Below are 27,621 nucleotides of genomic sequence, written 5' to 3' on the forward strand. Positions count from 1 at the left end.
AGTGGTCCCATGGATTAAGTAAATAATATTTTTGGTATCTCATTTATATGGTATGGGAACATATTGTTTATAGGAAATTGATTACAATAGAGCTTGTTGCGTTTATTTATAAGAATAAATCAGATTTAAATGTTACCTTTAAGAGAGTTTACTTGAATGATTTTGTGGATACTATATCTTTATAATTTTGAAATTTTGAAACTAAGCATTCATATTGAACTTTTCTACCTCAAAAGGATATAGAATTATTTTGTTATAATTTTCCACTTTAACAATTGATGGGTGAAATAATAAATATTGAAGACAAATATTTAATAGAGATTTTGAAGAAGCAAAGGTCAAACACATAGTTGAAGACACTAAGAATGAGGAAGACAATATTACTATCATTTGTCTTACCTTTTTTTTTTTTTTTAATTGATGACATATAGTCCTATGTAGGAATATTATGTGATGTAAAATAATTCCTAATCTTGCATGGTAGTTGAAAATAAGTTCCTCATGAACTCTTTGTTGAATGGTGCACCATATATCCTCATTCCATTAGTAGGTATAGAGAATTGAATATTGAAATAGATACATGTAATAACCTTTTTTCTAAATAACTCATAAGAAACATGCTTAAGTACCTAGACTTCTTATTAGATGAAAGCACTACTACATCCACGAGGATTTTAAAACACTAATACACTAATTTAAAAAGAAATAAAATTTCTTCTCAGCTTAACCTTTTTGTATTTCTTATTTATTTTAATTAATATTTATTATATCTCTACCAACATAATATAAATCAATCGATGGCAGTATTGTACTGCGTTCAAATCTTAATTTTGGTTTTGAAATTCCAGTGCTGCAGTTAGACCTCCATTACAATTTGTTTGTTTGTAGGTATTGGTAGGCGGTTAGTCCTCCATCACAATATGTTTGTACGTGTTGGTAGGCGGTTAGTCCTCCATCACAATCTGTTTGTAGGTGTTGGTAGGAAAATTCAAATGCTTATTGGTAGGTTTCATAGGTTTATCTGATCTGCATATCATTCTAAAACTATCTAGCTCCAACTCTCTTAAAGGGCATGTTGGTGCCTGCATTCCTGGATCTTGAGGCATCTATATTTATGTAAGTGAGATGTCTGGGCTATATCGGCACTGGGTCAAGTGAGTAATTAAACAATCGAAATTCACATAGGAGATGTCATCAGTGACCTTCCCAAAGGAAACAATTTCCAATATTGTCGTCATCGGTGTCCATCATCCATACAACTGCAAGGGTTAGAGGTATGGTGGGAAGTGATTAATTTTTGGGCTTATATATTGTAGTTTGGAATCTGGATGTCGGCCTTCGTTCTATTGATTTCTTAATTATGTGTTTGTTTTGGGTTTCCGCTTGCTATAGAGTGCAACCACATACGAATTTTGGCTGGAAGTACTGAGGATCATCAAGTCCCGGGCCTTCCCCTCTCATTCAGAATTCAAGTTCCATGTTTTCTTGAATCATGCCATTTTAATTATGTAAGTGAGATGTCTGGGCTATATCGGCACTGGGTCAAGTGAGTAATTAAACAATCGAAATTCACATAGGAGATGTCATCAGTGACCTTCCCAAAGGAAACAATTTCCAATATTGTCGTCATCGGTGTCCATCATCCATACAACTGCAAGGGTTAGAGGTATGGTGGGAAGTGATTAATTTTTGGGCTTATATATTGTAGTTTGGAATCTGGATGTCGGCCTTCGTTCTATTGATTTCTTAATTATGTGTTTGTTTTGGGTTTCCGCTTGCTATAGAGTGCAACCACATACGAATTTTGGCTGGAAGTACTGAGGATCATCAAGTCCCGGGCCTTCCCCTCTCATTCAGAATTCAAGTTCCATGTTTTCTTGAATCATGCCATTTTAATTATCGATGAGTTTCATGTGTTTATAATTGATTGAAGTAATTTCTTGGAAAACCTTCATCTCTTGGAACATAAACAAAAGATGCATGAACCGAATCAGAATATGAATTTAGTGAGAATTTTTTTTCAAGAAATATCCGTTAATTTCAAACTAAAACAATGCTTCACAATGTTCAAAAACAAGCCTGCAGGCTCTTATCTTGTTTTGTTTGTCTTGTGCAAGCCATTTCAAGTCAACATTGCAGTGATGTCATATGCTTAAAGTGATTTTATTTGTCTTCATGTTTGAGAATCATTTCAAAAACTTGCCTATGATTTGAGTGTTCATTATATTTGTACACATCATCATATAGCCTCAACACAATTGATCAATGCCTTTCATCCTAGCTGCCACTGCTATACATTCCTCAAAAACACAAAGTAGTTGTTCAATATTCCCAACACAGTGAAGGATCTCTTATTCCTTTAGACTAGACTCAGTTGATGTTTCAGATGACTCTTCTTGGCTCTACAACTCTCTGCAATCATAGACCACCAAGTCTTGAGAAACTTATTTATCTATGGACAATAGCCTCATAGCATACAATCTAGCCCAAGTTACCCTACAACATAAGTATATGATTACATACACGTGAAACTACTCCATGCACTCTTGCCACATTTAGATTCCCCCCCGTTGATAAATCTACAAATATGGGGACTGCAATCTCTTGGCCCTCTTTTTCGAAGACAAGGCCCTGACAAGGTATTTAGATTATAATACCTCGCAACTGTCTTGCTAAGTATGATGATTTAGGAGTAAAGAATTTTCATTAAATGTATTTGTAAGGATTATCGAAGAGACAACAGTTGGTATCTGGAAATCTAGATAGCATATTTAGCTGAAACCTGCTAACTTAGTTGTTCCATTTAGATTTGTCAAAGTTTGAACGTTTTTTTCAAAATATTTGTAGATACATTGGCTAAATACACACACAAATGAGATCTATGTTCATGAACATCTTGACTTAGATTGGCTATGGACATACTCTGTATTGATGATCAAGGGACAATTCTTGTAAAAACCATAACAACTAGGCATCGAACGTAAGCTATTCAAATTCTATATGAATTTCTATGGGCGCTCCTCTCCCCCGAACTATATGATAGAAGGAGATCGACAACTTGATAGGGTGAGCTCGACCAACACTCAACCTTCAACCACGCGAGGGCATTGATTTAACTCAACCTTTCAATCTCTTTATTTATAGATTGAGGGAGAGAGCCAGGTTGAGGGTCTGCTAATAAGGAGATCGACCCATAAAGTTAGAGATAACATTGATCACACTCTTAAGATAGGGAGAGGGGCGATTCTCTTTATTTAGTTAGAATAGGTCAAGGGGAGATAAAGGAAGTGCAGTGAGCGATAGCAAAACGGGGAACTCCGAAATGGAAAGGGGGCATTCCACCAATAGAGATTAGCCTTAGCTTGCTACACCCATTCGTGAATGTGTAAATTTGAACCCTGGCATGCCTTGCCTGTGGTTCCTTGTTTTTTGAGTTTTTCCTGAGAGATTTCTCTACCTCTAGCCATAAACTTCTTGATTTTAGCTGCTAATGCTCCTCTTCCTTCCTTCTTTCCAGTAATAGCTTTTGTGATAACTCTTTTTCTTCTTATTGTGTTTCTCTTGTGACTTCTTTATTGTCATGTTTGGTTTGAAGGGTGCTCAACTTGAGTTGAAGGTGTTCTCTTTCTTTAGAGGGGGGAACGTCATGTGTCTTCGCCCATTCCTTCAACTTCAACTTGACATTGTAAACTTTTCTTTCCCACATGAAAGAAGGTTATCCATGCACTTGGATGCCCCACACATGATTTATGACTTGCACATCTTGTGGCGTCTCCCAATATTTCATGACCACTGTGAGGGTGTCTTAGCGTTATTCAAATTTCTTCTTTAGCAATGGCAGCAATTTGGCATAGGTATCAAGGTTCTTTTACATCTCTTCTATCTTCTTGTTGAACATATGGACTTGCTCCTTCAAGTGTTCATTCTCTTCTTGAAGTTGAGCATTGTTGGCCCTTAAGTCTTCCAACTTTTCTTTGCTTGCTTTACCAGTCTGCAATGTTCTGCTCAAAGTTCTGGAAACTGTTAAGATGCAACTACTCTGATACCTTATGATCTGTAAATGAAGGACTTGTAGCCCGCCCACTCGCTTTACCAACACAGATCCTCTGCGGAAGTTTGTTTATGGTGAACTTCATACTTGTACATAGCACTCTATTGGCAGAATGGCCACTAGGCCTATGTTCCTCTACCTTGTGCAAGGATCTATGTTCTTGGAATGGATACAAGGTTTATGTTCATTGTGTAACCTCTGCTCTGAATGATTGGTTGATTCCTTCTTTGCGTAAACTGCACACAAGGAACCAGATTACAACGCAATTGAAAGTCTTTGTTCTCAATGAGCCAACCAATGCCAGGTATATCACTCTGTTTCAATTTGAGTACTTTGTGCAGTCTCTGTTGGTTGTCTTCAAGGCTTGGCAATCCCCAGGCCAATGCCAACAACGGAAAGAAATTACACCCTTCCTATGCTGAAGATATATATTTAGTCTAACAATACCTATGTCCTATTGAATCGCTCCTTCAAGTTTAATGGAAATCCATGACTGAGTTATGGACTTCAAGGATTCACTTAACAATTCAAAGGTGGTAGTTGCTGCTTGAAGAGAAATTATCCATGTGTGATAAGGTTTAGGTGATCTCAACCCAAAATCGATTCAGATTTCGCCGCACATAAGATTTCATTTGAAACCACAAGAAGCAATAATTACCCAATTCAAAAGGTATATTATGTAGTTAATTATCATGTAATCCATGAATTAAGTATCTTCTCATGGCATGACAATTGTTGGGTTTCGGTTTGTCTTATTTTTATTTATTTCTCTAATGTTGTCGATTGGCTAAATAGTTACTTTCGAAAAGTATTTGTTACTTATTTGTTTTAACAGGATTAAAATAGCATTAATGAGAGTTTAATTAAGGCTTGTATGTTGCAGGGTTAAAACTGGTTTTATTATACTTTCCGACGTTCCTGCACCATTGCATTCATATGCCTGCACCATTGTTGCTCGTAATTGCTTCACCAAAACATCCTTTATTTTATCGAAGTTTCTTTTATCATGAATTGTATCTTCGGTGATGAAGTGATTTGGGCAGTGATTACGCCGTAAGACGTTCTTACGCCGTAAGACATTCTTACGCCGTAAGCGTTCCCTATGAAATTAACTCCCCTCTTATCACACCTATCTTGCTATAATCCCTTTGATTGAAATGTTAGACGATTCAAACAATTGCCATCGTTGGATTAAACATATAGTTATAACTGAAGCGACACTGACTTGAAATGCCACTCTTTGGAAACCTAAATCAATGGCACTCCTGGAAAACCGAAATCAGTGGATTCCCCTGCTCGATGCCGTTCTTTGGAACCCAACGCTTTCCCTGCTGAAGGAAACATTCTTTCTCAATGCCTCTGCTCGGAAACCCAAATCAGCGGAGTACCAGCCCTTGAAGAAAAAGTCTCAAGAAGAGGATATTAACAATGGGCTCAAGCCTGCTTGTGCTGCCATTGCGGGAGAGAACCGTGATGGTAATTTTAGTGCGAAAACATCTAATGGGTGTGTGAAAAGCTCTGGTGGGTCTCTGAAATCCAATATTTCATAAACACCTTCGATTCATTCATGTAAATCTATGAGATGTGCTGCTAACTACCCAAATTGGGGTTTGGTCAATTTCAAGGCTCAACCCCGCAAATTCCTTGTTGCAAAGAGGCATGATCGGCCAGAAGGAACCCGTTGAATGCAAATGCAGTGAAAGGAAAGCAAATGGAGATATATCTAGAAAATGTGCTTGTGTTGCTTCCAAGGAAATGAGGGCTTCTCAGGAGTTTTGCAAGGAGAATCTACAGTTAACACCTTCAGATTGTACGGAAGAAGAAGAACATACAGAAAGAGGCAAGGACTGCAAAACCCATGGCTCTGATGTGAATCTTGAGATTGCAAATGCTGATAAACGTCATGAATTTGAATGCAATGTAGATGGAAGATATGGGTTTGCTGAGAAATCTTTCCCTGCTGAAGGGAAACTTTCTTGCTCAATGCCCCTCCTCGGAAACCCAAATCAACGGAGTCCCAGCGCTCGTTTCAAGAGTCCTCGCAATAGGAAGAAAAAGTCAGGAAGAGGTTCGGTCAAGGCTCAACCCCGCAAATTCCTTGTTCCAAAGTGGCATGATCGGCCCGAGAAGGAACCCGCTGAATGCAAACACAGTGAAAGGAAAGCAGATGGAGATATATCTAGAAAATGTGCTTGTGTGGCTTCCAAGGAATTGAGGGCTTCTCAGGAGGAGTTTTGCAAGGAGAATCTGCAGTTAACACCTTCAGATTGTGCGGAAGAACATACGAGAACAGGTAAGGACTGCAAATCCCAAGGCTCTAATGTGAATCTTGATATTGCAAATGATGATAAACGTCATGAATTTGAATGCAATGTATATGGAAAATATGGGTTTGCTGAGAAATCTAGTATAGTTCTTCCTTGTAATCAATTTATTGATGACAATGACCAATCGACGCAATTGAAATACGGGTCTACATTGACAAAGGAATACTCTCGCTCCAAGAACTGCATGGATTTATCAATCCGTGGGTGGCAGATGAAGTTGATGGTGTGCAGCCTCATTCATTGCCCATTCTTTCGCAGTTCATTCTTTTCTCTGAAAGCTTCTCCCTCCCAAATTGTTGCACCTTCACCCATTTTTAGCACAACTTATCATTTCATTTCAGGCCAAAAGTTTGCAGGTTTAATCCAAACTTGCAGCAGACCAGGAGGACGAAGAGGAGCACCAGGAGGACGAAGAGAAGCATTGAGGTCCATGGCGTCTGATTCATCTGCAACCTCCAAGCCTTTTGGAGTTCTCTTTGTTTGCCTTGGTGAGTACCGTCCATCCAATGATTCAACGAGTTCGTTCGGTATCGGTCATTGTTCGCGATGATGCTTCCATAGCGTCTACCATTATTGTCAGCCATTCAATTGTAGAAGATTATAGTATATTGTACACTATAGATCCAAAGCCTGAAGCCAAGCATAATTCTCTGTATCATGCCTGACTTGAGCGAACTAAGGTTTTGTAGTTCTATTCAATTCAACTAAAGGAGCTAGGTTCTTCGTAGCTTCTATATTCTTAAAAACCCTAACCCAATTTCTCATCTATGTTTCTATTAGAACAAATCATAATAAACTGGCACTGGAGATTTTTACAGTCATACAATCCACCCAATGATTGCAGAGAGCAAATTTTAGTAATGCCTGAATACCAACGAACGTCCGGTTAGGACATAGAAATTTTCTTCTACCCTTTTGAGCGTTTCAAGAAGAAACATGATGTGAGGGGCTGCATCCTCCGACTGAGGTGCCGGGTCTAAGGGATAACTATTCTGTTAAAATCCTCTGAGATCTGCACCTAGCCTCATTCCTTGGTGCCATATGGATGGGGTAGCCCACAGTGAGAAAGCTTGGGGGACAGCTTAACACTTCGCCAACCTCACTAGTGAATCAATATCCCCTTAGGCTATTAATGCTATGGGTGTGACCTCTCAAGCCAAGGTGGGTGCCTGATAATCAAAGAGTTAAGTTTGAGCTGAAAGCCGTGGAACTCAAACATGAAAAAAATGACTGCAATATATACCTCTAATTTAAGGATTATTAAAACTTGGGATGTACAGTTTCCTGAAAATCTGATGAGATTTAGTACACGGTTACTACAGAAATATATGGAATCCACCAATTAGGCTAAACTGGTCTAATGCAGGGTAACAACCAGCGTTATGGAACTGCAGCAAAATTAAGATAGCTCATTGGGCTACTTTTGTACAAAATGATACTACTACGATAGACTGCATATTTATCATCGTTTGTCCATAATTGGACAACCATCTCTCTGACGAGTTTCAAACTAGCCTAAGGTGCCCGCAAGGGGATTCTGTCATCCTTGCCTTGCTATTGTGAAGCTTACAGAATTAGTGGATATCACTGAACAACTTTACAACCTGTTAAGCTAGTTACCGACAACCAACTGTCAAAAATACAAAAGGACATAGACACTAAAGGTTGTGCACTATCCTTATGTGCCTCGTTGTCTAAATTCTATTGAAGTTCTGCAACGCAGAGACCCGCATGGCTATCCCTTGTCCTATCATTGTTAGATCCCTGATACATCATCAGAGTGTTTTAGCAGCTGCTTATATATATATATATATATATATAAAGAATCAGCAACTAAGCCGGGTACAGGTTTGAATTCACATGATATGGAGTCAATTGTGACTACTACCACTATAACTTTTAGGCGAATCTATGCACGCTCCCACACACTGTCCACAAAGTTAATTAAGGATTTTGGACCACAAACTTTACATAAGACTTTATAGGACATCCACCGCCGATTGAGCTGCCCAGGGACTATTAGTGGTGTTAGCTTTATCAAACAACAATGCTTAGATTTATTTTGGAACTCATAGGTAGAATAGCTTTGATTGCCACAATAGGCACGCTGCTTATCATGCCCATTGCCATTCCATCTATGACATGTTTTTGGTTTATCCAAGAGCTTTCAGTTTGCGGTTTTCTACACATTTTCAGATTCTCAAAGTCCCATCAAGGTAAGTAATAGTCATACGGACAATAACTCTACGATAATATATTTTTAACAGCCTTAAATATTTATACCGAGCACAGAAATACCATTAAATATTTTCATTGCTGTTTAAGGACCAACTGTTGACAAAATCCTGGCAGTTTTTACGATAAAACCAGATCTGAGTAAAATTGCTAGAGAAATTAGTATGGAGTCTAGGGGCTAAATGCCAACTCTTGATTGGGTGGAAGCTGCGGGGCAGCTGGGGTTGTTAGTTAGGGTACAACTTTGCCGTGATGACACAAGATAAAGAAATGGTACATTAATGGGGAACTGGGTCCTCATGAATAAGGAGGTCCTAATTACTATATACAAGAGATTATTATAGCCATTCTCACACAGTTGTGTATGATTTTTCAATATTTTGGTTATTAAGAGATATTTTCCCATTTCTAAGAGATGTAGATGTGTCTCATCATTATTATACTTTTGAGCCACACTGCCTTTCTATATTTGGTGTATTTAGTATTTTAGTATTTCTCCAGTTATTTCTGGTAACTCAGAGCATTACATCAAGGTCCAGCCTTGGATGTGGAAGAGAGAGGAAGGGAAATCTCACCTCAGAAAGGCCTTGGCTTTGTCTCAACTATTTTCCCCATCATACAACCCCTGAAAGCATATGCTTTAATGATCAATCTTAATGGACTAGGGCTTATCCTTTAACAAATAATCCCTTCTGCTTCTAAGGAAGAAATCAAATCAAAGGATGTGGTGTGCGGAGGGCCATTGAAACAAGGGTCCGACTCTTGACATGATCACTTTGTTTGCTACTTCCAATTGCCTGAACTTTCTAAGTTCAATGGCCAATTTAATGCTTCCATAAGGTCTCTCCATAGTATGTATTTTCTAGATTATTTTTGTGTGTTTCTGGTTGTCAGTTTCATGTCAAAACAGAGCCGGTCACCAAGGAGTGTGGATTATTATGCTCTCTGCACTCAATGTTTGTGTCTTTAGTCATTAAATCTAGCTGAAACATTTTAGTGGAATCCAGGGCCAAGGATTTGGTTTCCATCTTTCTGTTTTTAGTGTTGAGTGATGCATTTCAGTTTCATTTAAATACGTGAGCCCGCTTCATGTTTACATAAGTTGTTGATTTTTTAATATTTAATCATGAGTTTAACTTGCCAGTGGAAAATGGAACAAAAAGAACAATCACATGAGAGAATATCCACTATAAACTTCTTCATAAAAACATTGTAGAATAATTACCAATTCATGGTAACTAAATATTTCATGTAGAGTTATGCATTACTTCAGTCCTTTACAAAGCAGAAATTCTAATAACTAGTTACTGTTGATATCTCAATGCTCATGATTGCTTTTTCAGGGCCGTGATGCATATCAGTGTCAAGAAGGATAATGATTATTAGCTGTGGAAAAATTATTTTCTGATTTGTCAAGGATAATGATTTGTTTTTGGCTCCTATTGTTGCAATTGGGAATGATAAAAGCATTGCAAGTTTAGATATCTTAAGTAGTTGAAAAAATATTTGCTAATCTCTCCAGGAAAATAATCTCTATTTATTCTTGTTCTTGGAAGGCAACATTTGTCAGAGTCCCACTGCAGAGGCTGTAGTTCGTGATGTTGTGTAGAAAAGGGGATTGACATCAGCATTCAAAATTGACTCTGCTGGAACTATTGACTACCATGAGGTAGGTTCTAGCTTATCATGGGTCAAGGCTAATTGAATCAGTATTTTTGTCTATTATAATGCAATAAATAGGTATCATGTATTAATATGTTGAAATTATTTGAAGGGCGGTCCTGCAGATCCCAATATGAAGAATGCAGCCAAGAAACGTGGAATAGAGATAACTTCTATATCAAGGTCTATATCACCTACAGACTTTAAAGATTTTGATCTAATACTTGCAATGGACAAGCAGAACAAAGGTAAATAAAAAGCATAAATGGCATATAAAACTCCCAAAATTTTCAGTTTCATTTGCTAAGTTGTTCCAAACAGAATCTAATAAGCCAATACTATTGTTAAATTCAGCAAAATGTACATTAAAGTTTGTCTATGTTATTGTTAACATATGCTTCTAATTAGTTTCTAAGTTGTGTGCAAAAATAAATTAATAACATGGGATGGATATATTTTGTAGTTGACATATTGACAATTCTCCTTCAGCGCCCCAACACACAAGGCCTTTATTGCTTTTTCCAGGTAATTGGTTACATTTGGTATTCTTTATCGTTTCCCTGTGATACACATACCATGGAGGAAGCCATTTTTATAGTCAGATGGAGAAAGTGGGGGGGATCAAAATAGCTGTGAGATGTCAAATGGACAATTACTGTGCCAATGGCTTGCAACCTTGGAGCTCTGAAAAGCTTCCTACAGCAGTGGTATGAGAACTCAACTTTGCTCAATTATAGTGAAGTTTTAGTGTGATGGCATCTAAGATTTGTTTTGAGGTTGGTTCTCTCTTTAATTGATTTTTTGACTTTGTGTGTTATTGGCATTACAGATGTGCTTGATAGTGCACTGATATTGAGAAAGCACACCCTTCCAATGAAACTATTTTCTTGCATGTTATTCAATGAATTAGAAATCTTCAATCCTCAGGATCAGTTGCCATTTGCATATGTAAGAGACATGGTGACACCCAAAGTGAGGATTCACATGTTCGAATCAGCCATTTTTAATACAATAACAAATGAATATTGACACTCTTACAAAGTCAATCGAAGCATTTTCAAAGAGCCTCCTTTGGACCTGCAAATTTCTTTGGGTTATGAATCCAGAGCCTGCAAATCGTATTTGGACAGAATGTGGGCTGCATATTCTGTTTGATTGTATTAATTCATTTCAAATTTGATTGGATGCTAAGATTATAGCTTGCAAAAGCTATCAATTTTTTAAAGTGTGAAGGGTCATGAAAGAACAGAATATGGGAGGATCCATAACTGCAAATTTAACCAATACATGATGTTGATGGATGCCATGGGTGTTAATTTTGTGCTATATTGGATTAGATGACTGATTTACTTCTCAATAATTGAAGTCATTTTTACTACCTCTGCCAACATGAGATGATAGAGACTGTGCACCTATATCTAATATGTGTATTGCATTTAATGGAGTTGATAGGACTGAATTGTTTTCCATTGTAAATTCCAGTGGTGATTCTGGTTATAACTGGAATGAAGGAAAATAGAATGAAACGTTGCCATGAAAACATTTTTAACTCAAACGGAAACAAAGAATTTTTCCAGGTGGCTCTCCATTGTCAATACAATCCTGAACTGAAATTTGGTACAAGTTGTATAGGCTTGCATGTGCACCATCGTGACAGAGTTTTTATTGAAGGAGGTGCAATGTGGGGATAGATGTTGATTTGAGACGGTACAAATATATGAGTCTCTTTTGTGTTGGACTACATGGACGGTGGAACCCTTGCGTAGGTTCTTCAAACCCACAAGAAAATCCCAGAACACTATTTGGTTGAGGTTGCCAGGCAGGTGCTCAAGGGCTTGCATTACCTGCACCAGAACAAAATTGTTCACCATGATATAAAGCCCTCCAATTTACTGATCAATAAGAGAAGTCAAGATTCCCAATTTCGGTGTCAGAACTGTGTTGGCTCACACTTTGCCCCAGTGCAATTCCTTTGTGGGCATTTGTGCTTATATGAGTCCTAAAAGGTTCAATCATGATGGGTATTAATTTACAATTTCTATTGTCTTCTGCAATGCAGTTGCTCAAATACCCTTCAGATTATGAAGCGGAGAAGTATTTTCTTAGGAAAGCTACAGCCATGGCAAATCGGTCTTGCCACTTATAGTCTGAGTTTTCAGGTAATTGGAGATCCTCATATTTAACAATTTGAGAGATCTATCAAGAAACATTACCTTATGGCATGCATGTCTGTTAAAGCAATCAGGCTAAAACTATGTTTCGTTGTTGTTGGTAGTCTCGGCTATTGTTCATCAGATTTAGAAAGAAGAGTTATTTGGTAAATCTCGGCTACAGTACATGAAAGGACCTGAAAACCCCTATTCAGCAGCAGGTCCAGTGACCTTCGGTGGAACTCTAGATGTGAAGGAAAGAAAAAGGTATTTCAATTATTCTGAAGGGACTGATTTGCCTTGTGGTTTTGCCAATTACCGTACCCAAGGGTTCCTTGTGTCTGAAGAAGACAGGAAGGTCATGTAACAGTGCAAGGGGGGTGTGGTAATTTCAACTATATTTGGAGCCTAAGAAAGATTAAAAAACCCAAGTATGTTAGGAAAATCACAACAGCACATTTGTTTCTTCGTGTTTATGGACAATGCAACTCTCACACTTCTTGCCAGATACCAGATCAAGCCCAATGAGTCTCATAGAATTGGAATTTGGCACATTGTTTTGGTCAGGGAGTTGCCATACAAGGAATCTGTAATGAATGGCCTCATTCCCAAGTATCTTTTCCACAGGCTTTTCCCAAACTGTGTTTAAAACATTTGGATGGATGCCAAGCTACAGCTTGTTCTTGATCCTTTGTTAATTTTGGAAAATCTCCTTGTAACTCACAATGTTGATATTGTTGTCTCAAAGCATCCTTACAATACTCATAACATGGAGGAAGCCGTTTTTACAGTCATATGGAGAAAGTGGAGCAAAGAAGCTGTGAGGTATCAAATGGATAGTTACTGTGCCGACGGCTTGCAACCTTGTAGCTCTGAAAATCTTCCCTCAAGCAGTGGTATGAGAACTCAGCTTTGCTCAATTATGGTGAAGTTTTAGTGTGATAGCATCTGAGATTTGTTTTGAGGTTGGTTCTCTCTGTAACTAATTTTTGATTTTGTGTGTTGTTGTTGGCATTACAAATGTGGCTGACACTGCATTGATATTGAGAAAGCACACCCTTCCAATGAAGCTATTTTTTTGCCTGTTATTCAATGAATTAGAAATCTTTTATCCTCGGGATCAGTTGCCATTTGCATATGTAAGAGACATGATGACCCCAAAGTGAGGATTCACATGTTCAAATCAGCCATTTTTAATACAATAACAAATGAATATCAACACTCTTACAAAGTCAATCGAAGCATTTTCAAAGAGCCTCCTTTGGACCTGCAAATTTCTTTGGTTTATGAATCCAGAGCCTGCAAATCGTATTTGGACAGAATGTGGGCTACATATTCTGTTTGATTGTATTAATTCATTTCAAATTTGATTGGCTACTAATATTACAACTTCCAGAAGCTATCAATTTTTTAAACTGTGAAGGGTCATGAAATAGCAAGAAATAGCAAAATATGGGAGGATCCATACCTGCAAATTTAACCAATCCATGATGTTGATGGATGGCATGAGTGTTAATTTTGTGCTAGATTGGATTAGATGACTGATTTACTTCTCAATAATTGAAATCATTTTTACTGTTTCTGCCAACATGAGATGATAGAGACTGTGCACCTATATCTAATATGTGTATTGCATTTAATGGCGTTGATAGAGACTGAATTGTTTTTCCATGTGAATTCCAATGGTGATTATGGTTATATCGGAAATGAAGGAAAATACAATGAAACGTGCTCTTTTGGACAGCTGGTATCCAAACTGGGTGTACGCCATGAAAACAGTTTAACAAGACCAAAGAATTTTTCTAGGTTGCTCTTTGTTGTCAATGCAATCTTAAATTGAAATTTGGTACAAGTTGTATAGGCTTGCATGTGCACCATCGTGACAGAGCTTTTATTAAAGGAGGTGCGACGTGGGGACAAATGTCCCCAGATGTTGATTGTTACATTTCTGCATCTTTTTTAGATTTGCCTATCCCTATGTCGCCATTGCTCTTCAATTTATGCACATTTCTGCATCTTATTTAGATTTGCATATTCCTATGTCACTATTGCTCCTCAATTTATGCACATTTCTGCATCTTATTTAGATTTTCCTATTCCTATGTTGCCATTGCTCCTCAATTTTTGCCTTACGGCATTTCCTTTGCAACATTTGGTGCAAATGCTAGTTCTAATGAAAGAAAGGAATTATTGAAGATATTAAAGTACCCTCCAACGCGCACGTTAAGAGGAGATGAAAGGAAACTTCTGTGGAAATTTCGGTTTTCTTTGGTTTATGAGAAAAGGGCTTTGACAAAGTTTCTTCGTTGCGTTGAATGGAGTGATGCCTAGGAAGCCAAGCAGGCAGTGGATTTGATGAGGCGGTGGGCACCTATTGACACTACAGATGCATTGGAGCTGCTGTCTCCTTTATTCAAGAGCAAAGAGGTGCATGCATATGCAGTAAATGTCCTCGAATGAACAGAGGATAAAAAACTGCAGTAGCTTCTGCAGTCCCTCCGATTTGAGCGTTCTGAGAAATCATGGCCTGCCCTTTTTCTTGTTCAGCATTTTGCACATAATATTGATTTGGAAAATTGCTCTGTTGATGTCAGAAGTGGGTACGCTTACATGGATCAAAGTGTCCTAGGAATCGAACAACTATCTGAGCTTCAATTATTGAGTGATTATTTGAGAAGAAAGTATGGGCTCCAACATGTGGGTGAAGTTAGATCAGAGGTTCAATTCCGCGGGCATTGTGTCGAGCCTGAGAGTTATTTTCAAGGAGTAGCATTTGGCTCTGCTCAACGGAGCGGGTTTCTGTTGCTAGTTTTCTGTAAGGATAAAAAGGAGAAGGTGAGAGTTATGGGATTGCTGTAGCGGTGGCAGGTTTGACATTTCGATCATACTCATAAGAGACGGACCTTAGTTATTGGGACAATCTACATTGTATGCATCACCAGATAACAGTGATATGGAGATCGTAGTTATGGTGATCGCTCTAGATTTAGTGCTCGATAATTCCGGGTCAATTTGGATCTGATCGAAAGAGATATGCGTCAAATCTCTGATACCAACCTGTGAGCAGCTCACGCAAGGAGAAAATCGATCAGTCAAATCGCACCTTCCAGCAACTACCACTCCAGGAAAAGAGGAACGATTCACCAGAATCGTTCCCTCTTTCAACACTCAGCTCAAACTAATTCTTAAATCAACGGATTGTTAAAACTAATAACCTTCCCTCCTGTATTTTAATTGGTTGTTGAAAAGCCCCAATTTGTAAATCTATGCTTATATAAGTTTGAGAAATTGCATAGAGCAGGGAGTCACACAATTAGTTAAATTAATTTTGTTGAAAAGCCCCAATTTGTAAATCGATGCTTATATAAGTTTGAGAAATTGCATAGAGCAGGGAGTCACACAATTAGTTAAATTAATTAGACAGCGATCCAGCCAGGGATAGTGCGCAGGAGAGGAAGGCGCAGAAGGGAAGAGGAGTTGTCCCAATGTAGCTTCACACAGTTCACAACTGGTGAATCACTTCTCTTGTCTTGCTGGAGCTGAGCATTGTCTGCGTGAGGTAAAACTAAAAGACTCTGTTTTTTTGGAATTAATTGAAGCGATTTTTGTTCATGCTTTGTCTATTTATCCATTGCATCTAGTCAATCTAATTACTGTGTGAACCAGGTTAAGCGAGGGTCTGAGATGGCTGGGTTGGCCGCCAACCCAGCTCGACACCACCCTACATCTTTTAAATTAATTGCTGACACCGCTCTACATCTTTTAAATTAATTAGCATTTAGATTATTATTTACTGTGTAACACTTTCAGTCTCGTTTCCTTCTTCAAGTTAATTTTATTTAAATTGTTGCAAATTGTTCTTTTACAAACTATTTCAATTGCTACATCGTTAATCATATTTGCACCTGAAATATTTTAAATAATGATTGCATCCTTCAGATTACCCGAGCTTACAATATTGGCTTATGTTGCAACATCCTGCCTTTACAAGTTTTAAAGAATCCTCTGCTCTCGTTGGAGAGATCCAACCACATTCCCAGAGAGATCCAACCCCATTTAGCACAAATTCATTCTGAGAGTTGGAGAGGTTAGAATTGGATATATTGTAATTAAAATCTTGTATTAGTGCCTACACCACTATAGGTTAGTATTGGATGTATTGTAATTAAAATCTTGGATAACAACTCTTCGCATGGGTGATATATTCAAATATTTATCACTTCCACTAAAGCATTTTGACACGAAGAGAGCAAGTAGTAACACTATATGAAATTCGTAAATTATAGACTTTATTTTCTCTTCATTTCATTTTCTATAGTTCTTCAAATCAGGAAGTTTTTTTGAGTGGATAGAGCTATTTCATCCAACTCCTTATCTCTTTTTCTATCAACCAAAACAATCACCTGAGAATATAAGAAAAGGTTCTCATTTTCAAACTTTATCAATACCTTAGATTGGCTATCTCCTCCAACATCATAGAAGCTATCAGGTAATTAATCATTGATGCCACAAAAAGACTTAGTGGCACTGTGTTATATTTTTTAGATTCCCTGGAGACTTCTTCCATGCATCTTCTTTATTTATTCGGCTTATAATTTTTTATTAATGGCACTAACAATACACCATAAATGACAACAATAATCTCACATAGAGTACATAACATTAAAACACAGATATGGAGAGATCTTCCTGGAAACCCAATTGGGAAGTAAACTGGGTTGATTAAAGATTTTATTAAGCAGACAACTAATTACAAAAGGGTGAGACATACACATATTTAGTGTATTATTACTCACTGACAGGAAATTTATATATGGTTATGGCTCAACAACAATCTTCACTCATCACAGGACAAAATCTGTTCTCTTCTCATCTGATCATCAAGCAGACTGCTTCTTTGAGCTCTCATCTATGTTATTCTCCATTTCCTTGTCATCTCTTCTCTCTATTGAATGCCCTTTTCACTAGAGCCTTCGTTTTTAATGGACTACCTTTGAAGTCCAACCATTACAATAGTTAATTTCAACTTCAAAGTGAATTATGGAAATTTCCTCAATTTTGCCAAAATAAAAACAATTAAATTCTCATTACAAAATTTACAAAGAGATTTGGCGAAGATCTAATTCGGTCAACTTTCTTCCTTCTCCATCTGACCTTGTTAGTTTTTGCTTGTGGTCTAGGACTTCGCTACTAACTCAATCATAATTTTGTAGCATATTCTATCACCACTTGTAGAATATCGTAATTTTTTAGCTACCCCAATGGTTTCCATCCCCATAGATTTTGCTTATTTTAAAATTTGGAGGTAGAGCTCAAATGCTTATCCCCATTCTTTTCCAGCAATCATTCCTAATTGCAGAGCTTCAAATGCCATCATCACCAATCATGAAACGCCTTGTAAAATCCACCAAATCTCTTTCAATATTTAAGAAACCTCATGACTTGTAAGGATACCTTCTATGTTAAAATTTCTTGCACAATTGTTGATGTCATGCATATTAAAGGGTCCCTTGATGCTTTGTTGATGCCTAGCTTGCTCCATCTTATTTTAATTTGATATTTGATGATAGAGTTATTTTCCTGCTTCAATTTTGGTAAGATTAAAGATAATGTAGCTTTCTGACATGTTTTATTACTATCCTAGACATTGGGCTTATTAATACTACCAAAACACTTTTCCTTACACATTACAATGTGTGTACCATAAAAATTTTGAATTTTAGAGCAAAAAACCATGGAAGATTTCTCCACTAAGACATTTTTTTGGTATCATTATAAGATTTGTTTCAAATTGGACCATTGAAAACAAGCCTTTAATATTTTTGTCCCTGGGGAATGAGATATTTTTGATAACATAATATGGAGCATGTATTAAGTCCCTTCTATCATATCTTGTGAAATTCTATCTCTAATTGGTCTTTTCCAATTTCTAGATTCATTGCAAACTCTAACCAACCACGTACTAGGATTTGTATTATGTAATGTGTATGAATCATGTTAGACCCTCCCCTTTTCGTAGCCATCTCTTGAATCAAGAAACTAATAAGATAAGTTTATGCTTTTGCCTTGCACCAATAAAAAAATTCTGAGAAGACTAGCCATTCATAACTAATTTATTTGGGAAAGAATTTAACATGACTAGTATGCATGTATAGTAGATAACACTCTTGAAGTGCAGCCCATCATAGGCCTCTTTGTATCATGTGTTTATTAAGGGGTGAATTCATCCCCATTTGGGAGGGAATCCTCACTCATTCCATGTTTATTATTTGGTTTCCTAAATGAACCTGAATATCCAAATTGTAGAAATATAGCATTTTGTCAAAATTGTGGTTGTAAGTTGATTGAATATCACTTCAAAGTCTCTCTACAACAATCACTGTTGATTTGTTTTAAATTTTCTTCCTAACCCCTTAATTTCTGGATCCACTGAAGATGGAAATTATTAGGTACATGCATCATTGTATTAGAAGATACTCAATATGAAAGATGGTGAACAACAATCTTTACCTTCATATAATATAGGAACATATCGTTGGTAGATGTTGTCGTAGTTATCATGCTGGATGATTGATGGATGAACTGCATTATTGAATTTTCTCCCATATTCACAAACAAATCCCATTTTTTTGTAGTTCAATGCAATATAACACCACAAACGGGGCATTATTCATCCTCTTTCGTTAGATATGGCATTTTTATGGGCTTATGTTATAACCTGAAATATGAAGTAGTCAAGAAAGTGTTCAACATGTAACAATGGTGATGCTACAACTTCTAGATGGAAATATAACTTCATACTGATTGAAATGGACTCTACATCAATTCATTCCAAACATTCAAGTTGAATGAAATAATTATGTTGATCTCCTTATGGATGTATGATCTACCATATTATATAAAAGAAAAATATTTATTAGTTTGTGTTGTTCCTTTATTCACTTCATTCCAATTGAAATCCCCATTTTATTGCGATGCATTCACTGTAGTCATGTATTTATAAATATAGAGAGAGTTGACTGAAATTTATATAATTGAAATAATAGTCATTGCTCCAAAGACTCTTCCAATTCCAATCCAAACTGAGACATTTTAAAAATATCTGTTCTATAAGATGATTTTCAGTATCTGCAATAGTAGTTGCATTGGAATAATTTCCAATGATGACTTGATATGTGCATTAATTGCACCATTTTGTTCTTTCTCAAATCCTAAACCTATAATTTCCATCAATGGTTTAATGGTTTTCCTTCAAGCATTACTTCTTGAAACGACATCCACAGTAATCTCTTCCATGTTGGGAAAGCCTTTTCAAAATGGGATCAAAACTATCCACAACACTAATATTCCACAAACAATCTCTACATGCTAGATTCACAGCCACCAATTTCTTAAGGATATAATTTTGTACACTAGCTCATGATGTAGTTGGAGAAAATAATGGTACATTGCACCACCAGAAATGAGAGAGCTAAAGAAACAAGAACAAAGTTGAAAAATTCATGCCCCTTTACGGAAGTTGAATGCCAAGAACATTTGACATCTAATTCTAAAGAGTTGCATTGGCAGGATGGCCTTCGCCTTCTAGATTTGGGAAATACCAATGCTAAAGGAAACCACTCTTTCATCAGGATGATGTAAAAATTGAGCAAACTCAGAAACAAGAATGTAATGCAGAGGACCTTGTTGAGACTCCAAGTATTTTAGAAGTACTAATGGAAATTGGAAATACCAATAATCAAAATTTACCAATCCTAAAATCTTGAAAACTGTTAAGTTTGCTGAATTCTGAATGGGATATGAAATTCTACTTTCTCCATATAAGGTCTGAAGAGATTGGAACCACTCAAATATCCTGAAACAATTAATGATATTGTTAAAAATTAAAGTCAAATTGACATTCTCTTGATCTTAAAGGGAATTCTACTTTCACTTTATGAATTTAATATAACCACTAATGTGTTTAAGGGTCAAGAAATACCTAACAACATGGTGTTGGTTAATAAGAAGGAAGAATCCATTGGCTTATTCTTTAGAGACCTTGAACTACATAGTACAAGTATCCCTACTTTGTGTATGCACCATATATATGGAATGGGGGGAAGGGAAGTGGATAATGAATGCCATTTTATCCCTATTCTGGTAAATATATGTACTGTGGATCCTGCCTAAGGAAAGGCAGGAAGGCAGGGGCATGTACGCTTTATGAACAATAGGGATTCAATAATACATATATGTGCCATATAATTAACACCAAGGCCACCCTTACTCGAGTGAGTACGCAGAATTACATCATCATGCCCTAAGATGATTTATAAAAAGACCTAAATCTCACCTTGCTCGTAAGCCCCTTGGATAAGCTTCGGTTATTATCCCTAGCAAGGACCTACTTGCTCAAGAAACAACTCTAACTTCTCAAGTTAAATCAAGACCAAAATAGCCTCTTCCTTCTGAATCAACAGGCATTGGGTAAACTAAAATTGGTATGTATGTAGGAAGATATGGTGCTTGCTTTGCTAGATGTATCGTCACGTGGAGAAACATAAGTGGCATAGAAAGAAAAGGAGATAGCGGAGCTAGCACCATCGTGTAATATCCCCAACGCTTGGGGAAAGCAGCAGTGAGATCCCCGGAGGTGGATGCAGATGCGGATGCATATAAAGATTTAGAGTGAACAGTTCCAAATCCAGGTGTGGACTAGAAGGTAGAGCCATTTTGAGAATAGATAAAGGCCTATCGATTTAGTTGGGCTCTCACCTACGTGTTGGGTGATGGTCAAACTGTTGGTAAGAAATTCATCGGATCAAATGTAACTGCAGGTGAAAGACCATTGATGCCTTCCTGCATGGAAATTTCAATGCACGTTGACAACGTGTTGCACATATATGACATTTGTTGAGGACATGTAGCACACATAAACACATGAATACATTAAAATAGATTATATCGTATACATTAATATTTAATAATATATATTGTCTGCTTGGGATAGCTCAATTGGAAATTGCGGTGGAAATGAACTCTCATCGAACCAGAAGTTTTGGGTTCAAATCTTGTGCTATCCCCCCGATCGGGGTGAGAAGTTGGGCATGATGAAGATGTAGTCCTATCAAGCTTACAAAAAATATATATATATTTAATGATATATATTAAATATGTGGCACTTCATAACATAGTTGTCAATATGTTTAAAGAAGTGGTATATGGACAAATCTCCCTCTGTTAATTTTTAGTTAACATGTTCTTTGCTTAGGACAGTTACTTCAAATTCCATATTAGCCCATTTGTTAGTCCATTTCATTTCCATTAGAAACCACATGAATCATTATCACATTGATATTAACTTAAGAAAAAACATAAATGATCGTAGTAGAAGACAAACCAAGACAAGAGAACACAAAGATATGGCTCAAGCCAGGGAAAAACCCCAAGATGGGGAAAACCCTTGATCAAATCTTCTTCTTATTATTATCAAATATTTAGCAGAGAGGGAGAATACAATAACTTAAAGTCAAAATGACTTGCCAATTTTGTAGATCCAATATCACCGCCTTAAACAAGAGATGGTCCAATCAAATACTGTAATTCTGGTCTTTGGTTTGGGTTTGCTATCAGCCTGCTACAAACCTATTTTAGACCTCCTTAATCACTATGGTTATTGCTTCAATCATTTCTATTCCTCTTTTCTCCCAACATAGGCTAGTAGATAGCCCTCCAACATGTCATCTGCCTACCTGAGCCACAACCGAGCAGGAGAATCAGACTTGTGGCCTATACAGTAACCTAGAATTACCTCTCGACCCTCCTATTCCAAATCAATCAAACCTGCGGCCCACCTGTGAATTCACACAAGGAATGTGACCAACTGAAGGAGATTTCCTTGCCCACAGATCAAGCCAAACCACCACCCAGAATAGACCTTAGGCCTGCATCTAGTAGCTCGTTTCTAGCTTAGCCTTGAGGAAGATAAATTCACCAAAGAATAGACACAAACAATTCATCCTCCAAGCTTCTTCAATTTGTGGTTGCCTCAGAAGTATTACCCAAGAGAAGAGAAATACTTTTTGGATGAGTGAAATAAGGGTGGAGGACTCTTCCTTTTATAGAAGATGGAGAGGGGTTCCTCTAGATTATACTACCCCAAGCAGACCTTGTCAATTTGCATATGTGAGGGCTTTAATTCGAAAACATATTTCTCCTTGACCAAATTTGATGATATTTAGGTTGATTTTGGTCCTCTTGAAAAGAGGAATTTAATGCAATAATTATATCCATCAAATGAGCTGCCCAAAGTGGAATTTGGCACTAGTTGCCAATTTTAACACTCCCTTTGAACTAGGGAGAATTCCACCTGTCAACCATCAGTCACTATTATGAAACCAGCTCACAAAAAGATAGAGAAGATAGATCAACGCCTTAGAATTCAGCCTCTTCGAGGGGGCAACCTCCTTTACATTACAAAAATGAATGATTCTTTGATGATTCAAATGACAAAACCTCCTTTTTATATATAGGAGTCTAAGGAGTCACAATATAACCCAGCCGACCTAACAATAATAATATAAAGGCACAAAAATAACAATAGATGGATTCTATGGGGCACAATAATAACAATATGGGGATAATAGGGGCACAACAATATTAATAAGGGATGCAACTACAATAGTAATGGGGTAAGCACTAGTATTATAGGGACCTAACATGCCCCTCTCCTTCAAAAAAGTGTTGTCCTCAACGCTTGAGTAGTTTTGGATGTTTCTGTATAAAATTCTCATCCTCCCATGTGGAATCTTCAACGGATAAGTTCTTCCACTTGATGAGATACTTCGAAATTGATCGATTTCGTAGTTGTCGAGTTCTTGTTTCTGTGACTGCTTCCGGTTCCAATATAATTTTTCCTTCTTCGTCAAGTTCTGGCAATATTGTTTGAACTGGGAGCTTGTTGCCTATAACCTTCTTTAAACATGAAACATGGAAAACTGGGTGCACTCGAGAAGCTGCAGGAAGCTCCAATTTGTATGCCATAGTACCAATCTTTTTCAACACCTTGTACGGACCATAATACTTTGGTGATAATTTATTATCCTTCTTAGCTTGCTTGAGGGTCATTTGTTTATATGGTTGTAGCCGTATGAATACCTAATCACTTACATCAAAACTTCTTTCGCTGCGATGTTGATCTGCCTGTTGTTTCATTCTATTTTGCTCCAACACGAGGTTATCCTTTAAGAGTTGGAGGACTTGTTGTTGATGCTCGATGTGATGTTCCACTGCTTGAACCTTAGAATTTTCTTTTAAATATGATGTGATGGATGGTGGCTGATATCCATAAAGTGCCATAAATGGGGTCATTTTTGTTGCGTATGGAAGGAAGTGTTATACCACCATTCAGCCAGAGGCAACCATTTGACCCATTGTGTCTGTTTATCAGATACAAAGCAACGAAGATATCCTTCCAAACATTTGTTTACTATCTCAGTTTGCCCATCAGATTGAGGATGATAAGATGAGCTATGAGCTAACTGAGTACCGAGACAAGAAAATAATTCTGTCCAAAAATTTCCAGTGAAAATGGGATCTCTGTCACTTACAATAATATTTGGGTTTCCATGTAGCTTTTGAATTGTTTCCATAAATGCAGTAGAAACTGTATTGGCTTTAAATGGATGTGATAATGCACAAAAGTGTGCATACTTGGTAAGTCTGTCAACTACCACCATGATGACACTCTTTCCCTCAGACTTGGGTAAACCTGTGATAAAATCCATTGAAACCTCCTCCCAACGTTGGCTTGGAATGGATAAAGGTTGTAATAGACCTGGGGTCTTAATTGTTTTAACTTTATTTTGTTGGCAAACCAAACATTCCGCCACAAACTTTTGAATATCCGATTTAAGGCCATCCCAAAAAAATTCCTTCTTAACCCTGTGGTAAGTTTTTAAAAATCCTGAGTGCCCTCCTAAGGGAGAAGTGTGCAGTTCCATAAGAATCTTTTGTTTGAGTTGGGAATTCTTACAGAGGTATAAGCGATCTTTGTACCATAACAAATCATTTTGCCAGCTAAATGTATCAAATGTACTGGAATCTTGTTGTAACTTTCGAATAAGTGCCCACACTTCTTCATCATTCTTCCATTCCTCCCTTGCTTCGTTTATCCAATCTGGTTGGATAATAGAAATGACACACAACAATGCTTCCACATCCTCATCCTTTCTTGAGAGTGCATCTGCACCACATCTTGCTTCCCTTTTTTGTAGATGATTTCAAAGTCATAACCCAACATCTTTGTGACCCACTTTTGTTGCTCTTCAGAGGATAATCTTTGTTCTAAAAAGTATGTAAGGCTATCATGATCCGTTTTTACCTTGAAGTGTCTTCCCATTAGGTAGGGTCGCCATTTCTTAAGTGCATGTAGTATTGCCAACATTTCCTTCTCATAAATAGCTTTGTGTAAAAACTTTCTCTTGATTGGACGACTTTCAAAAGCAATGGGTCTTTCATCTTGCATTAAAACAACACCAAATCCATTTCCTGAAGCATCACATTCCACAATAAAGGTTTTTGTGAAGTCCGGTGTAGCTAAGACTAGTGCTTGGCACATTGCGTCTTTAAGATGTTCGAAGGCCTTTGTTGCTTCTGGAGTCCATGAAAATGCATCTTTCTTCAATAATGTTGTTAGAGGTGTTGCTATTCTCCCTTAATTCTTAACAAACTTGCGATAATACCCTGTCAACCCGAGAAATGCTCGCAGATGCTTTATGGATGTCGGGATTTTCCATTCCTTAATGGTTTTAATTTTGCTAGGGTCTACCTTAACTCCTTCATGAGATACAATATGACTCAGATATTCCACCTCTTGTACTCCAAAGAAACATTTGGATCTTTTTGCATATAATTGTTTCTCCTCGAATAGTTGTAGCACCCTGTCAACATGTTCAACATGATCCTTCCAAGACTTGTTGTAGATTAGTATATCATCAAAAAATACTAACACAAATTTTCTAAGGAAGGGTTTGAAAATGGAATTCATCAAACCTTGAAATGTTGAAGGTGCATTGGTAAGGCCAAAAGGTATGACCAAAAATTCATAATGACCCTCATGAGTTCTAAATGTTGTTTTTGGAATGTCTTCAGTCTTCATTATGATTTGATGATATCCTGAACGAATATCCAACTTCGTGAAGTAAATTTATCCATGCAATTCATCAATGACAGGAATGGGAAACTTATCTTTAATAGTGAGCTTGTTGATCTCCCTATAATCCGGACACATGCACCATAATCCATCCTTCTTGTGCACCAATACTACTGGAGCAGAGAAAGAACTTTGACTAGGTTGAATTATACCAGCCTCTAGCATTTCTGCAACCATACGTTCAATTTCACTCTTTTGGGCATAGGGATATCTGTACGGCCTGATGTTTGGAGGAACACTTCCTGGAATTAGATGAATAGCATGATCATGATAATGAATAGGTGGGAGACCTTTGGGAGTCTCAAATACCTTGGAATGATTGTCCAAGACTTTTTGGAGATCTGGAAAAATAGATGATTTCGATGTGGAAACATCTAGCGAACATGATTATGCAATTACACCTCTTTGTTCCTTTTTTAGAAGCTTTGTCATACCATTAGAGCTGATTATCTTTCCTGGTTTCCCTGCAATACCCCTTAATTCAACTTCCTTTCCTTCCGCAGAAAATTTCATGAAAAGTTGAAAATTAAAAGCTATTGTACCCAAGGATTGTAGCCATTGGACTCCTAGTACAACATCAGCACCTCCCATTGGAATGGAAAGCATTGGGCTAGTCAATACATATTCTCCCATGGATAGCTTAATATTATGGCACTTTCCAGAACAATTTATTGTTCCTCTATTTGCAACCATCACTTGACACTCTGGTGCTGGATATAGGAAGCAATTCAATTCTTTTGCTACCTTACAATGAATAAAATTGCGGGTATTTCCTGAATCAATCAACACTATTACCTTTTTCTTCTTGATTTGTCCTTCTATCTTGATGGTTTGAGGAGTGGTAATTCCAGCCAATGCATTACAAGATATGGCCGAATTCATTTTTTCTTTATCTAGGCTTTGTTCTTGGAGTATATCCTCTTCTTTTGACCTTTCTTGCTCCTTTTCTTCTTCCTCTTCACAATCTATGTAGAATAATTTCTTCTCAGCACACTTATGACCTTTAGTGTATTTGCTATCACAACTGTAACAAAGCCCTTTTGCTCTTTTTTCTTCCAATTGTTGTGGTGTCAACCTTATAGGTTGTGGAAGACTAGGGGCAACAACACTTCCATCTTTATAGTTGTGAGTGGTATGCTTCCTAGTTGCCATAATTTTGCTTTCCATTTTTCTTGCAAACTTGAATGCCTTTTCTAATGAATCAGGTTCCCAAAAGCGAACATCATGTTGGATATTATCCTTTAAAGTCCCTATGAACACATCAATCCTATGCTCCTCTGGAATATTTTTTACCTTTATGTTCAATTTTTGGAACTCCTCAATGTGCTCCATTATTGAACCCTTTTGTTTGAGACTTATCAATTGGCTAAAAAAAGTGTTGTTTTTTGTATCCTCATAATGTGCTGTCAATTCTTCCGTAAAAATTTCCCAAGCGATAATTTGTTTACGAGAGCAAAACCATTGATACCATACAAACTGATTTGGTTCCAAATATAAAGTTTCAATACATACCTTTTGTGTGTTTTGCACATTATTGAGATCGAAAAATTGCTCCATTTGTAATATCCATGTTGCGGGATCCTTGCCATCAAACTTCCTCATATCGATTTTTGGAATATGGTGGTTCTTCGATCCAACATTAGAGTCTATGAAATCATGATTAACATTTCTTTTGTTCGCATCATGAGTTTCCTTTACTACCCTTTCACCATTAGTAATTATTTTTTGTAGAAAATTTGTCAAATCTGTCTTCAAATCTACCATGCTTGTCTTCAAATCTATCTTTAAATCATCCATCTTAGCTTCCACGCCCTTTATGTTAGATTCCACGTCATTTATCTTAGCTTCTGTTAGCTTTTGTGAGAGTGGCATTTGTTGCACTTGGTCTTGTAATTTTGATATATCATGTAGCATTTCTTCCTCTTCTTCATGAGTCATGCTAGAGCTTTTAGGTTCCTTACTAGGTGTTTGCATTTTCTTTCCTCGGGGCATCAGTTACCA

General features: G+C 37.2%; 1 long non-coding RNA gene across 4 annotated transcripts; it reads left to right on the plus strand.

Annotated features, from left to right (window-relative positions):
- Positions 1 to 821: 821 nt before the first annotated feature.
- Positions 822 to 11,576, plus strand: LOC149180567 (uncharacterized). 4 transcript variants are annotated; one of them, XR_016257469.1, is made up of 6 exons: positions 822 to 1,274; positions 1,393 to 1,666; positions 10,170 to 10,282; positions 10,388 to 10,523; positions 10,739 to 10,982; positions 11,105 to 11,576. It is a non-coding gene; the product is annotated as an uncharacterized LOC149180567 (long non-coding RNA). The 4 variants fall into 4 exon arrangements; XR_016257471.1 differs by having other exon boundaries at positions 10,765 to 10,982; XR_016257470.1 differs by having other exon boundaries at positions 10,801 to 10,982.
- The last annotated feature ends 16,045 nt before the right edge of the window (positions 11,577 to 27,621 follow it).

Source organism: Pinus tabuliformis, chromosome 3_2, assembly GCF_031772625.1.
Source record: "Pinus tabuliformis cultivar Carrire ecotype Pingquan chromosome 3_2, CPIR1, whole genome shotgun sequence".
NCBI classification, from domain to species: Eukaryota; Viridiplantae; Streptophyta; class Pinopsida; order Pinales; family Pinaceae; genus Pinus; species Pinus tabuliformis.